Source organism: Moschus berezovskii, chromosome 27, assembly GCF_049115385.1.
Source record: "Moschus berezovskii isolate FMDL1 chromosome 27, NW_MosBer_1.0, whole genome shotgun sequence".
Lineage (NCBI taxonomy): Eukaryota > Metazoa > Chordata > Mammalia > Artiodactyla > Moschidae > Moschus > Moschus berezovskii.
Window position 1 is genome coordinate 25684600 of NC_142486.1, and position 15707 is coordinate 25700306.

General features: G+C 41.9%; 1 pseudogene; it reads right to left on the minus strand.

Moving 5' to 3' along the window:
• Positions 1-335: 335 nt before the first annotated feature.
• LOC129545100 (zinc finger protein 22-like) lies at positions 336-1377 on the minus strand (annotated as a pseudogene).
• Between the last annotated feature and the right edge of the window lie 14330 nt (positions 1378-15707).

The following is a 15707-nucleotide window of genomic DNA, read 5'->3' on the forward strand; positions in this document are numbered from 1 at the left end:
CCTCTTGGAAAAAAAAAAAAAATACAGTGACTAACGTTCACATCTTTGAAAGCTTACAACTTGAAGGTTCGTATGTAGGGAACTTACTGTATTTAAAGTTTCTGCCGGCTGGCAAAAATAAGCCATGCTGCTGCTGCTGCTGCTAAGTCGCTTCAGTCGTGTCCGACTCTGTGCGACCTCATAGATGGAAGCCCACCAGGCTCCCCAGTCCCTGGGATTCTCCAGGCAAGAATACTGGAGTGGGTTGCCATTTCCTTCTCCAGGTTAATATACTACAAAAACATAAAATCTCATCTACTGTAGAACTCCAAAACTGATGGAATTAATTTCTCCCTTTTAATTATTCCTTCCAAGGAAAGTCCTGAAACTGAGCAGTCACTGGAATTTCTACACGTTTACACGTCATCAAAACATGATTTTTTTTTTTTTTTTTTTGGCCAAAATGATGCAGGAAGCAATTTCGAATGAGATCAAGGAGTTTATGTTCTCTAGAAACACATTTTCTGGTTTTTGTACTGCAGGTTACATAAAAAATAAGGAAGGCTGGACTCATAATTTCTCGGAGCCCAATGTCATTAAACTCCCCACGTCCTCATGCTAGGAAAGGATATGGTATTTAAGTACACTATTAAATTTAAAAAATATCTCCAGTTCTAAAAGAAACATTTTTTTAAAAAGGGCTGAGGCAGTGCCCTTCACTTAGCGGAGACCAGCCACTGACTTCCTTCCTTTGCCAGCTTTCCAAGATGACACCAGGTGCGTTTTTGCCCTGATGTTTTTGCCTCGGCTCTTGCGGGGCTTCTCTTCTTTGTGTACCTTCACGTGCTGCCTGAGGTGGGAGCTCTGGCTGAAGCACTTGCCACATTCACTGCACTGGTAGGGTTTCTCCCCAGTGTGGGTTCTCTGGTGCTGGATGAGGTGGGAGCTCTGGCTGAAGCATCGGCCACACTCATCGCACTGGTAGGGTTTCTCCCCGGTGTGAATTCTCTGGTGCTGAATGAGGTTTGAGCTCTGCTTAAACCTCTCCCCACGCTCGTCACACTTGTAGGGCTTTTCCCCCGGTGTGGACGCGGCGGTGCTGAATGAGATTAGAGCTCTGAAAGAAACTTTTCCCGCAGTCCGCACACTTATGGGCTTTCTTTCCAGTATGGATCTTCTGGTGCTGAAAAAGAGTTGAGCTCTGACTGAGCTCTTTTCACATTCAACACATTTATAAGGCTTCTCATCCAAACTTCTTCTCAGTCTACTCAAGCTTGAGTCAAATCGGACAGTCACACCCCATCTCTGCCGCTGACGGCCTGTTTTGCGCTGGTTCTCACAGACTTTTCCTTGGCTTGAGCTCCAAGATATACCTCCTTTAGGTTTTCCTAACCTCATGGTGAAGAGCCAAATGTATTCCTAAGAAACTCTATGTTCTTTAGAACTAGTGTTCCACTTCCTAGAGCTACGCAGCTCAAATAAGCCATACCACCCACTAATTCTGGGGGACCCCATAGGCTTGGAAACCCATTGGAAGCGACTGCTAAAACTTTGTTTGTGATATGATTAAACAAGTAACTCTCAGGACTTCCCTAGTCCAGGAGTTAAGACTCCATGTTTCCACTGCAGGGCGCACAGGTTCCATCCCTGATGGGGGAACTAAGATCTCGCAGGGAAAGAACAAACAAAAATGAGTTCTCAGTAGGAATTTTAATGGCCACACCATACAAGGTCCGGAAAGTTTTTTGTGGCTTAATGGCCCACATAGATTCAGAGTTCTACATGCTTCTTTAATGTCTATGTCATTTTCTCTGTGATAAAGAATGATTTATCTTTAGTTTGCTTAAAAATTTTTTTCCAAAAACTTCCAGACAATTATAATCCCAGTGATAGCAGAGCTTTCTACTACAATACATGAGTTAATGAACACAAAAAGGTTTGTGGAATCCCTAAAATATAGTAGATGCTTAATAAATGATACTTTCCTTCCCACATCTCTAGGGCTATTTTCTTCTAAGGATTAAACAAACTTTCAATTAAGTAGTAAATAAAGCCAAGAGAGCTAATACATATTATAGTAAATATATACAACATTGTATTATAATCACCAGACTAGCTAAGAGACTAGATCTTAAAAGGAAATGATAATTATGTGATGTGAAAGAGGTGCTACAATGGCAATCTTATTACAATATATTGATAGCAACATGTTGTACAATGTATCAAATCAATGTACACAATGTTATATATCATATACATTTCAGGTTTTCTTTAAACTGTTAAGAAACTGCTTGCCAATGAAGGAGTGTGAATTCAATTCCTAGGTTGAAAAGATCCCCTAGAGAAGAAAATGGCAACTCACTCTGGTATTCTTGCCTGGGAAATCCCATGGACAGAAGAGCCTGGGGGACTAAGTCCATGGAGTCACAAAGAGTCGTATACAACTTAGCAACTCAACACACACAAACTTAACTCAGACTACTGATTATGAAAACATCCTTGAAAGAAAATACATAGGTAAGTAAAGGAATTCTCTTTGGGGAAGAAAAAAGTGAATATTTAAAAAGAGCGGCTCAGTCTTACCTCTGCTTAATCTTGAAGCTTGTTATAAATCTATAGCATGCTTCTTTCTTCCTTCTTTTTTAATTTAGAAAGCTGGAGAAAACATTAAATATGGAAAATAGTTCTTTGGATTTAGGAGCTCAGTGTTTTGAGGAGACAGTCTCGGTCATTGAATGTTCTTATCTGCTACCCATAAGAGAATTCTCTATTGTTCCACCACATCTCAGCATTCCTGTGGTTATAACTGAGGTCTTCCACTGTTTGCTTAAGAACCAGGGTCACTAAAGCATCTCTGTGAAATGGAATCACGGGCTTTTCCTGAGGCGAGGGTGGATGTTCTACCTCCGTCCAGGCTCGGTGGGTGATCTGCAGCTTGTCCAAGTGCAGCATTCATCCTCCCGAAGAGCATCACCTCTCTGAGGATGAGGCCACTACCCTCTATGCTAGAGGAGCTACTACTGGTCTGAACTGTGGCAAAAGGGGTCATCAGCATGGAGTGGGAGAGCTGGCAAGTCTTGTGCCATAAAGTAGGGGCCATAGGCTGGTTGTAATCAGTGGTCAGTCCTCTCCAGGTGGTAAGAGGACAGTCACGGCAACTTCCAAGCACTGGTAATTTATGCTTCCCTAGGTGCTTGCTTGCCTAGAAAATCCCATGGATGGAGGAGCCTCGTGGGCTGCAGTCCGTGGGGTCGCTAAGGGTCGGACACGACTGAGCGACTTCACTTTCACTTTTCACTTTCACACATTGGAGAAGGAAATGGCAACCCACTCCAGTGTTCTTGCCTGGAGAATCCCAGGGATGGGGGAGCCTTGTGGGCTTCCGTCTATGGGGTCACACAGAGTCGGACACGACTGAAGTGACTTAGCAGCAGCAGCAGCAGCAGGTGCTTGCTTAAGTGAAGATTAATGCCTCCGCTTAGTGACATTGCTCTGTGTTCCTTCTCCTCTTCCCTAGCCCACAGATGGTGCCTCTCAAAGTGAAATCTTCAGACCAACAGCATCTAAAGCACTTTGTTAGATGGAGTATTACTCAGCCATTAAAAAGAATGAAATAAGGCCATTTGCGGAAACATGAATGGACCTAGTGACCATCGTACTGAATGAAATAAGTCGGAGAAAGGAGGAGAAATGTTGTAAGACATCCCTTATATGTGGAATCTAAAAATAAATGATACAAATGAACTTACAAAACAGACTCACTGACTTTGAAAACAAGCTTACAGTTGCTGGGGGGAAAGGAGAGTTAGAGTGTTTGGGATGGATATGTACACACTGCTGTTTTGAAAATGAGGGACCAACAAGGACCTACCGTACAGCACGTGGAACTCTGTTCAGTGTTGTGTGGCTGCCTGTATGGGAGGGGAATTTTGGGGAGAATGGATGTACATGTATATTTATGACTGAGTCCCTTCTCTGTTCACCTGAAACTGTGACAACATTGCTATACCCCAACACAAAATAAAAGTTTAAAAAAAATTAAAAAGCACTTCGTTAGCAAAGCAGATTCTCTGTCGGGCCCCACCCAGACCCATTGAAACCATGCAGGGTGAGGTCCAGCAATCTGTATGACTTAACAAACCCTCCAGATGACCCTGATGGGTGAGAACTATGGCTCTAGTCTAGAGCAGTGAGTCCCCAAATGTGCTTGATACTAGTACCTCTTGGGAAGCTTTGAAAATTCCAATCATGCCCAGGCTTCACCCACACTAGTTCAGTCAGAAGCTGGCCATAAGGCTCAGGCATCAGGAGTTCTTAAAGATCCTCCAGGTAATTCACAGGGGCAGGCGAGTTTGAAAACCACTGCTCTGTCTGGGACCTCACTGCTCAAGAGTGAGGTCTCCAGACTAGCCATCACAGGTGGGGGCGGGGGCTACGGGTGGAGGCTTGTTAGAAATGCAGGGTCTCAGGCCCCAGTCCAGATCTACTGAATCAGTCTGCGCTTTAACAAGATCCCAAGTGACTCATAAGCATATTAAAATGTGAAAAGCACTGGCCTGGGTTACAAAAAACACAATCTGAAGCGTGTGTCCGAAACTTTTTGACTTCTAGATCAATAAGTTACTGAACCGGGTCCAGAGGTGATTTTGTTTTCTGGTTCTCGGGAGACACTCCCCTCCCCCCAGCCCCACCCATTTCAATTAGGGAAGGGATAGTGACTGGAGGAAAGAAAATAAATTCCAAGAGCACCTCAAGGGGGCGCTATAGAGCGAGTAAGGGAGAAAGAAACATTTTAATTACCATTTGGATGTATTCTGGACATATTCTGTTCACCGTGTTATTAGTTACCAGCTTGTCTAACAGCTACTCCCGGGAGGCCTCCCTGTAAACCAGCTGTTTCTTTCTCCCTCTGCACCCCACCCTCAAGTTTCTTACTTCTCAAGATCTCACGAGACCCACTACCGAATGATTTAGAAAGTGAAACCAAGGATGATTCAGAATTGGAATAAAGATTAACCTGGATTTACTATTTTCCTAAAGTGAAAGAAGTCCAGATTAAAATAGGCTGATTTTGTGACCAAAGGCAATAGAACTTTCATGCCTTGCAGTTTTTTTAACCTATGAGATCTTTTTGATTAATCCAATCCACTTATTTAGCCTTTTTCCTCATCTCAAAAGGGAGGTGTGGCTGTACACTCATCTCTGTATACATGTGTTTATGTGTAGTCATGAAAAATATGGGGGACTTCCTTGATGGTCCAGTGGTTAAGACTCTATTCTTCTAAAGCAGGGGGTACAGGTTCAATCCCTGGTTGGGGAACTAAGATCCCACAGGCAACATAGCCAAAAAATAAAAAAAAATCCTGGCTGTAGTTATATGACCAATTCCTGTCCAGTGCAGTATAAACAGAAATATTACGTGGCAATATCCAAGAACCAGCCTTAAAAAATAATTGGTACACACTTTTAGCTTCTTTTTCTTCCCATTTATTCATTCTCCTGACTGGAACATGACCTGATGGCTGGAGCTGGAGCAGCCACATCAGACCAGGAGGTAATCTTGGAAATGGAGGCCAAGCACAGTAGAGGAATAGAATAGATGGAGCCTGGATCACTGAGGACTTCGTGGAGCAGAACTGCCATAAGAGTTCTGGATTACTTGCTTCTGAACTTCTACTTGAGAGAGAAACAAACTTTTATTTTGTTGAAGGCACAGTTATTTTGGATCCTGTTGCCAATTTAATTCCAACTGATAGACTACTCTGGTTTAAGGCAACCCTCTTTCATGTTTATCTGCTTTTTTTCTTCAAAGTCCTTAGTGACTAAAATGACTTCATATATCTATTTATACTTTAATTTGTATTTTTATTATCTATCTTCAGTTCAGTTCAGTCGCTCAGTCATATCCGACTCTCTGCAACCTCATGAATCACAGCACGCCAGGCCTCCCTGTCCATCAACAACTCCCGGAGTTCACTCAAACTCATGTCCATCGAGTCGGTGATGCCATCCAGCCATCTCATTCTCTGTCGTCCCCTTCTCCTCCCGCCCCCAATCCTTCCCAGCATCAGAGTTTTTTCCAGTGAGTCAACGCTTCCCATGAGGTGTCCAAAGTATTGGAGCTTCAGCTTTAGCATCAGTCCTTCCAATGAACACCCAGGATTGATCTCCTCTAGAATGGACTGGTTGGATCTCCTTGCAGTCCAAGGGACTCTCAAGAGTCTTCTCCAGCACCACAGTTCAAAAGCATCGATTCTTCGGCAATCAGCTTTCTTCACAGTCCAACTCTCACATCCATACATGACCACGGGAAAAACCATAGCCTTGACTAGATGGACCTTGGTCGGCAAAGTAATGTCTCTGCTTTTTAATATGCTATCTAGGTTGGTCATAATTTTCCTTTCAAGGAGTAAGCGTCTTTTAATTTCATGGCTGCAATCAGCATCTGCAGTGATTTTGGAGCCCCAAAAAATAAAGCCTGACACTGTTTCCACTGTTTCCCCATCTATTTCCCATGAAGTGATGGGACCAGATGCCATGATCTTCGTTTTCTGAATGTTGAGCTTCAAGCCAACCTTTTCACTCTCCTCTTTCACTTTCATCAAGAGGCTTTTGAGTTCCTCTTCACTTTCTGCCATAAGGGTGGTGTCATCTGCATATCTGAGGTTATTGATATTTCTCCCGGCGATCTTGATTCCAACTTGTGCTTCTTCCAGCCCAGCGTTCCTCATGATGTACTCTGCATATAAGTTAAATAAGCAGGGTGACAATATACAACCTTGACGGACTCCTTTTCCTATTTGGAACCAGTCTGTTGTTCCATGTCCAGTTCTAACTGTTGCTTCCTGACTTGCAAACAACAGATAATTATCTGTCCCCAAATGCTAACAGTGCTAAGGTTGAGAAAACCTGATCAAGCCAAGGTCAGTGCCAATGACATTCACCAGAGGCAAAGATGTTTGGGTTGTGCAAGAGTAGAAGCCATTGAGTGTGGGGGCACATGCCATGTGGTCTCTTTGATCTTATTAGTGAGAGTCTTGAAATTAAGCCCTAAGTAGAGGTCTACTGAGTTGTCAGATTCTGTGAAGGTCCCCACTGAGAGGCCAACTCCAACCATTAACCTTCACTTGTCACAGGGCCCACTTTTGAATTCAGAACAGTAAACTTATATCCAGAGCTCTAGAAATCAAGTCAGATAAGTTCTTTGACAGGTATCATCATTAGTGTTAACAACTCTAAGCTCACTTTGCTGGGTTTCCTTAGGAAGGCTAAGAGAGCTCAAGAGGCTGTCCTGCTCTTTGCTGTAATAAATCTCTTCTCTATTTCTGTTGGGTGAATGGAGTATATCTACCTTCATGACCCTCCCCCCAAATGTAATTTTCTCTTGCAGGTAAACAAATGAAGGATGAGGGTAGTCTAAGGTACAGGAGATTTTGGAGCTGATAGTTCTGGGCTGCTTCATATTTTGCCTTTTTTTTTTTAAGCTTCCTGATTTGTTGGACACCGATGTGCTTGGTGACCTTGGCTATTGGCCTCTAATCTCTCTGAGCCTTAGTTTTCTCATCAGCAAACTCAAGGGGTTGAATCAGGCTTACTGATCTTCCACACTAAATAAACATAATGATTTATGTATCACCGGTTAACCTGATAAATGATGGCAACAAATGCTTGGGTTTGAAGAAATAAATTTGAAAATAAAGGAGAGACTACAGTGATTCCTTCCATCAGTATTCCTCCCTCCCACCGCCCCCCTCCCACCATTTTCAAAAACAAAGCAGCAGCACTAACCTTTGGGATAGTATTCCCTAAAAATATGTGTCTTAGAACATAGTTCTCAAGATATGAAAAATGGGACTCTACATCAAAAAAATTGGGGAGCGTACTGGATCCCCCTTTTGGAGAGTCACAATAAATCATTTTAACATTTTCTAAACCCAATGTGTCTCACCTACTTGACTAGAGAATTAATTCTTCATTGAATATTTATTAGCATCCTACAGAATTACAGAACTGGTGTTCCATGGAACTCGCTTTTGGAGAACTTGACTTGTTATATAATGCCAATACCTTTTGCTCTGTATATACTTGGAGAGGGAATGATGGAACCTGCTAAAAACCATCTCAAAGAAAATAGACAACGTGCTTTACAACTTCCCTGAGCTTCAGTAGATATATAGGAATCACCCAAACACCTGGTATCAGGCAACAATAACATGCTTGGACACACTATTAATAAAATCCTCTTATTGGCCTCAGTTTGTTGTTATATAGCTTATGATGCAGAGAGAAAAGTTTTAAACATATGCTTCTTTGCTGAATTGACTCTGACAATTCAGTTCACTAAGTGACTATTACAGGGGTGGCAAATAGGTTTTTTTCTCTCACGACAGCTTTGATCAGTGGGTAGTAGCTGCCTAGAGTTCTGTATTAAAAAATAAGAAGAAGCCCTTGAATGGGCTTGGAGAGAAAATATGCTATGATTGATTCTTAGTGTTTGGTTATAGTGCCGTGATTGATTGCCGACGTCTGTTGTGATGTCTGCTAGGATGTCTACATCCTAGGAGAAGGCACAAGATGCTTGTTGGGTGTTTCCTCACCACAAACTACCCACATTGGCTTGGTTGGGGAGTTAAGAATTAATACACTTAAGTGACAACAGGAGTGGTTAAGATAATTCTGGAGGGTCAGAAAACGGGTTCCTTCAGGTCTTAAGGTAAAGATAAGTTGCATGCAAGAGTTGATTTGGACCATAGAGGTAAAGGTTAGGTCCAGTGAGGAGACCCTGGGAGGTAATTCTCAGCAGAGACTGCAAATGAGCTGCCAAGGCCCCAGGAATAGCTTGTACTTTTAGGGCTGCACAGATACAGTGTCAGCAACCTTTAGACAGTGCTCAATAAAAATACATTCCTATCTTTTGTCTAGCACAGTTCTGTCCAACAGAAATATAATTTGAGCCACATATATAATTTCAAATTTTCTAGTAGCCACATTTAAAAAGTAAAGAGAGAATTCTAGTGGTTCAGTTCAGTTCAGTCACTCAGTTGTGTCCGACTCTTTGTGACCCCACGAATCACAGCACGTCAGGCCTCCCTGTCCATCACCAACTCCTGGAGTTCACTCAAACTCATGTCCATCGAGTCGGTGATGCCATCCAGCCATCTCATTCTCTGTCATTCCCTTCTCCTCCTGCCTCCAATCCCTCCCAGCATCAGAGTCTTTTCCAGTGAGTCAACTCTTCCCATGAGATGGGCCAAAGTATTGGAGTTTCAGCTTCAGCATCAATCCTTCCAGTGAACACCCAGGACTGATCTCCTTTAGAATGGACTGGTTGGATCTCCTTGCAGTCCAAGGGACTCTCAAGAGTCTTCTCAGGACTCCACAATTTCACTGCTCAGGGCCCAGATTTGATCCCTGCTCCCCAGGCGATAAAGAATTTGTGTGCACAAGAGACACAGGTTCTATCTTTGGGTTGGAAAGATTCCCTGGAGAAAGAAATGGCAACCCACTCCAGTATTCTTGCCTGGAAAATCTCATGGACAGAGGAACCTGGTGGGCTGCAGTCCATCTGGTCACAAAGAGTCAGAGGCAACTGAGCATGTACACATGTAAGGAACTAAGATCCCACAAGCTGCACAGTACATCCAAAACGAACAAACAGGAAAATGAGACAAAACCAAAAAAGAGGTAAAGAGAGATAAGTGAAATTAATTTTAATAATAAAGTTTATTTATCCAATATATCTAAACTACAATCACTTCTTATAATCAATGTAAAAATTATTAATGAGATAGTTTATACTCTCTTTTTGGTAATAAGCCTTTAAACACTGGTGTATATTTTATTTACATCATATATCAAGGGGAATCAGACACATTTCAAGTGCTCAATAGCCCCGAGTGGCTAATGGCTACCATGCTGGCCAATGTCAGAACAAACTACCACTCTTATTCCTGTGTTCTGTCTTCCAAAATGTCTGAAGTTCTATTCTGATACAACTGGTGCTAACAATATTTTTTAATGTAAAGATTATTTCTATAAGTTGCACATAAGAAAAATTCCTTAATTCATTACTTTAAGAATAATCTAATTTTTTTTAAAGTGAGAGATTGTTGCTTTTGCTTCCTGTTAATATTAGAAGACAGAATTACTAAGTACAAAACAGTAATTGTTCCTATGTCTTGTTCTTTTTCTTTTTTGCCATTTTTAGATTGAGATAAAATACACATAACATAAAATTCACCATTTATGTGTAGAGTTCTGTGGCATGAACTACATTCACACTGTTGTTCTACCATTACCACCATCAATCTCCAGAAAACTGTCATCCTCCCAAACTGAAACTTTGCACCTTTTAGACAGTAACTCCCTATTCTCCCCTCCTCCCAGGCCCTGGCAACCACCATTCTACTTTCTGTCCATGAGAATTTGATTACTCTAAGTTCCTCATATAAGTAGAATCATACAGTATTTATTTTTGTGTGTTAGTTTATTTCACCTAGTATAATGTCTGCAAACATCTATATTGTAGCAAATGTCAGACTTTCTTTTTAAGGGTGAATAATATTCCATTGTATGGATATACCGCATTTTATTTATCCATTCATCCATCAGTGGAAACTTGGATTGCCTCTATCTTTGGCTATGTGAGTAATGTTGCTATGAGCATGGGTGTGGAAAAACCTGTTTGAGTCCCTGCTTTCAATTCTTTGGGGCATGTACCCAGAAGTGGAATGGATGAATCATATGGTAATTTTATTTTTTAATTTTCTAAGGAATTTCCATGCTGTTTTTCACAGTGATTGCACTATTTTACATGCCCACCAGCACACACAAAGCTTCTATTTTCTCCACATCCTCACCAACACTTGCTGGTTTCTGCTTGTACATTTGTAATGACTGTCTTAAAGGGTATGAAGTGGTATCTTACTGCGGTTCTGTTTTGAACTTTCCCAACGATTAGTGATGTTAAGGAACTTTTCATGTGTTTATTGGCCATTTGTACATCTTCTTTGAATCAATGTCTATTCAAGTCCTCTGCCCATTAAAAAAAATTATTTACTTATCTATTTTTGGCTATGCTGGGTCTTCATTGCTGCACAGACTTTTCTCTAGTTGTGGCGAGCAGGGGCTCCTCTCTAGTTGCGGTGCTTGGACTTCTCATTGTGGTGGCTTCTCTTGTGGCAGAGCACGGGCTCTAGGGTACATAGGCTTCAGTAGCTGTGGTTCTCGGGCTCGAGAGCACAGGCTCTATAGTTGTGGCACATGGGCTTAGTTGCACCACGGCATGTGGGAATCTTCCCGGACCAGGAATCAAACCCATGTCTCCTGCATTGGCAGGCAGATTCTTTACCCCTGAGCCACCAGGGAAGCCCCCTTTGCCCCTTTTTTAATTGACTTGTTTGTGTTGTTGTTGAGCTGTAGGAGGTCTTCCTATATTCTGAATTTTAACTCCATTTCAGATACATGATTTGCAAATATTTTCCTCCCTGTCACTCTGTTGATAGTGTGTCCTTTGAGGCACATCATTTTGGTACTTTATGGAATGATCAGGAAAACATTCCCCCATTATACACCCCTCAAGTGGTTTTCAGGTACAGGGTATCTTTGACATCAGATAGCCCAGGATTCAAAACCAGGTTCTGCTATTTACCAGCTGAGTGGCATGGGGCAAGTTACTCACTAAGCTTTTTGAGTACAGTTTCCTCCTATGTAAAAATCAGGATTTGATAATATTTATCTCCCAGTGTTTGAGGAATAGTGGCAGTTTGAAATAAATATAATTAAAATTCTCTGTAAGTAATCATTATTATTTTAACAAAATAGTGGGAAAGGTGGTTTCTGAGTTTCAGTTGGGGAGCGCAGGGCCAGACTTGATCTTTTAATAACTCTCTTCCATCCCTGATATTTGCTAGGAATAAACACTTCCAAAACACTAGCTGATAATTTAAGATTAGGCTATTATTTTCCTACAATCCTATTATTTTCATGTTTCTGTTTCCCTTACCGGGGTGATGTCATATTTGGCCATCTGCTTCCCCTGCATCCAAAAACCACCTCAAGTCATGCTTTTGCTGAGAAGCTTCTTCCGGGACCCAGCAGGAGGGTACCCTGAGAGGTGGTATGCCTGGGGGATGGTCCAAACACCCAGGCCAAGTTGAGTGACCTTCAAATCATTGTAACACAAAAGACCTTCCAGAATAAGCCTTCATTTGCTCCTTGGAATGGGACGAAGGGATCGTTTCAGTTTCAGTTACGACACATATAGCAATCTAATAAAGAGGTCAAAGAGTTTTATTTCAGCAAGAAGCTCTGCAGGGAAATATTTATCCCTTCCTTACTTGGTAGGCTCAACTCTTTAACTATAGTCAATTAAATGTGCAATATCTGTTTGCTTTTCGAAAGATGGGTACTCATACAAACTGATACATTAAACTGATTGTTGGCTAAAGTAAATTGTAGGGGGACCATGGGGACAGGCAACTGCATGTGAATTTAAGTTTCAGCTCTACTATATACTACCTGTGTCACTTTGGGCAAGTCATGTCCATGGTAAGCCTCTGCTTCATCATCTGTAAAACGGGAATAAGAAGAGCAACCAACCTCATCTTGAGGATTCCACGGACAATGAATTAGTTATTGTACAGCCTTAGCAGTGGCTTGGAGAGAAGCGAGAGATCAATAAATGTCAGCTATTGTTATTACCAACTGTATCATCTTCACCACCACCATCATCATCAGACTTGGATGACTTCCAGGCAGTGATAACAAATACTAAAGGTGCTACTCTTCTTTGTCCGGAGTTAGCTTCCATCTGTATACTTCCTCTTCCAATCCCCACCACACGTTAATATCCTCTCTCTTCAATCCAATCCTGGTGGGCCCTGACCTTAGGAAAAATGTTTGGAAGGCTGAAGGTTGGTAAGAGACCAGGAAATGACAGGCGAAGCCATGGATTTAAAAATGACAGAAAACCAAAGTCGACATTGGTAGGAGCTCCCACTAAAGGCCTGAGAGAAAGGAAGATAAACTATCTCTAGCCAGATATTACTTGTCAATTAGCATTAGAAGTAAAAAGTTTTATTCCCTTGCAATCCAGTTCTTCCAAAAGGTATATATTAGATACAGGAGGGGCTTCCCAGGTGGTGCAGTGATAAAGAATCCACCTACAATGCAGGAGTTGCAGGAAACTCAGGTTTGATCCCTGGGTTAGGAAGATCCCCTGGAGGAGGAAGTGACAACCCTCTCCACTGTTCTTGCCTGGGAAATTGCATGGACAAAGTAGCCCTGCGGACCATATATAGTCCATGCGGTCGCAAAGAGTCAGACATGATTGAGCATGCACGCAATGAGGAATGAGGTACAGGAAGGAAATACACACAGGATATATTTAAAATGTTAAAAGGTAACTGTCCAGTGCTTCCCTGGTGGCTCAGTGGTAAAGAATCAGCCTGCCAGTGCAGGAGATACAGATTCCATCCTTGGGCTGGGAAAATCTCACATGTCACAGAGTAGCTAAGCCTGTGCACCACATCTATTGATCCCAGTGTGTTCTAGAGCATAGAAACTGCAACTAGTGAGCCCACACGCTGCCACTGCTGAAGCCCACTCACCCTAGAGCCTGTGTGCTGCAACAGGAAAAGCCACTGTGATGCGAAGTCCGTGCACTGCAGCTAGAGAAAAGCCCGTATGGCTACAAAGACCTAGCAGAGTCAAAAAAAAATAATAATCATAATTCTCCAAAAAATTGATGGAAATGACTTGCTGGGGATATTTTATTTGCATATCTGCATTTTATTTACATTTGTGCCTGTGTGAACGCTAACTCACTTTAGTCGTATCCAACTCTTTGTGACCCCATGGACTGTAGCCCACCAGGCTCTTCTGTCCATGGAATTTCCCAGGCAAGAATACTGGAGAAGGTTGCCATCTCTTCCTCTATGGGAATCTTCCCAACCCAGGGATTGAAATTCCTCTGTCTATGAGATTCTCCAGGCAAGAATACCGGAGTGGGTTGCCATGCCCTCCTCCAGGGGATCTTTCCCACCCAAGGATCGAACCTGCCTATCCTGCAACTCCTGCCCTGCAGGCGGATTCTTTACCACTGAGCAACCTGGGAAGCCCACATATGTGCCTATTACTGTTTAAATTTTAATAAGAAAAGGAGGTGGCTCCTTCAGAATCTTCAGATAAATTCCTGGGCACCTCAGAGCCAAGCATGAGGGAACCTCACCCTCATGTTTTCTGCACTTTACAAGTCACAAGCAGCTTTAGATGGGCATCGCTGTCCTTCTATTTTATTGTTTGGAGTGTGCGGGAGGCACTGGGCAGCACGTCTTGTGCCCTGATTCACAGAAGCTTGGCTTTGCCTCAAGCTGAGGCAGCTTGAGTGGAGATTTCAAATGTGTCAAGAGGTTTTCCAGCCAAATTCCTTCAGCACCAACTTGAAAACTGGCTACAAAAATAGACCGTACTGAGGGAACCTGACCTGTGACAAAGCTTTCCTAGCTGGAAGTAGGAATAAGAGGGTTACTGCTTTTCTTTTTTAAAAATCTGATTTAATGTCTGTATGATGTGGATTTGCTTTTAAGGCTGTGTATTAAAAATCATTCTTGTACTCCTGTCTCCTATTTGAGGATGAGGTCCCTCGATTTTCGGAGACAAATCGGAGTCAATCCTGCACCAGGTCTGGGGATTATAGGAAACAAAAGAGAGTGCTTTATCTTTTGTTTACTCAGGATATAAATTTTAGTATCTGTCTAGGAAATCTTGAAGATCTGTCTAGGAAAATCCTAGTGCCTCTGTTCAAATTCTTATACTCTGTATTTCAGAAATTAAAGGTTCAGGTCAACTTACAGCTTTGAAGTTTCTGGGTGTATTTAAAAAAACAAGAAATAGCGAACAGGACACAAAATGTGTGGTACATTTTAAGAGCTTTCTTTTTACAAATGACTGTTTTTAATACTAGGGGAAGAAACTACAGTGCAATAGAATTTACCTATTTGTCAGTGAATAATGTAACACAATTATAAAGAGTTACCTCCAGGTCTGTGGCTGGTAAAGGGACACATTTTTAAAAATCCAGGCTTCTTTCTCATCACTGTGTTTCTGGGACTCTGCGTATAACCTAACTAGGCAATAGCGTCAAGGGTCTAAATTTGAGGGTCTGACGAATGTGAAGTTGGGACCAAATGTCCCTTCTGTCCCTCTTACGACAGTCCCCCGCCTGTTACCAGCTGGGTGATTTTGGGCAGGCTGCTCAGTTACTCTTGGCATCAGAGATAATTACTGCAGTGCATGGTTTTGGAGAATTACGCGAAGTAAATTAGACATTAATAAATGCTCAATAAATATTAGCTAGAGTTGCTCACCGTTATTAGAGCTAAGACCCTATGCTTTGGCCAAAGTGAATTTAATTAGTCTATGTGGGTCACTGCCACAGGAGAGTATTCTTTCTTTGTTCATTCACTTAACACGTATTTATCAAATGCTTTAGTTTTTTTTAAATTGTGCTTTCAAATGCTACTTCTGTATTTTAATTAGAAACTAGCATTTAGCAGGGGGAAAATCACCTACGATTCTACTTATCCCAGGACATCAATATTAAGTAAATTTAATACATTTTCTTCTCATTGTTTTTTCTATAAAACTGTCACCTCCGTTTTTAAACAGACTTGAGGTCATAGCACATGTTCACATTTGTATCTCATGCTCGTTTACATTTATTTTTT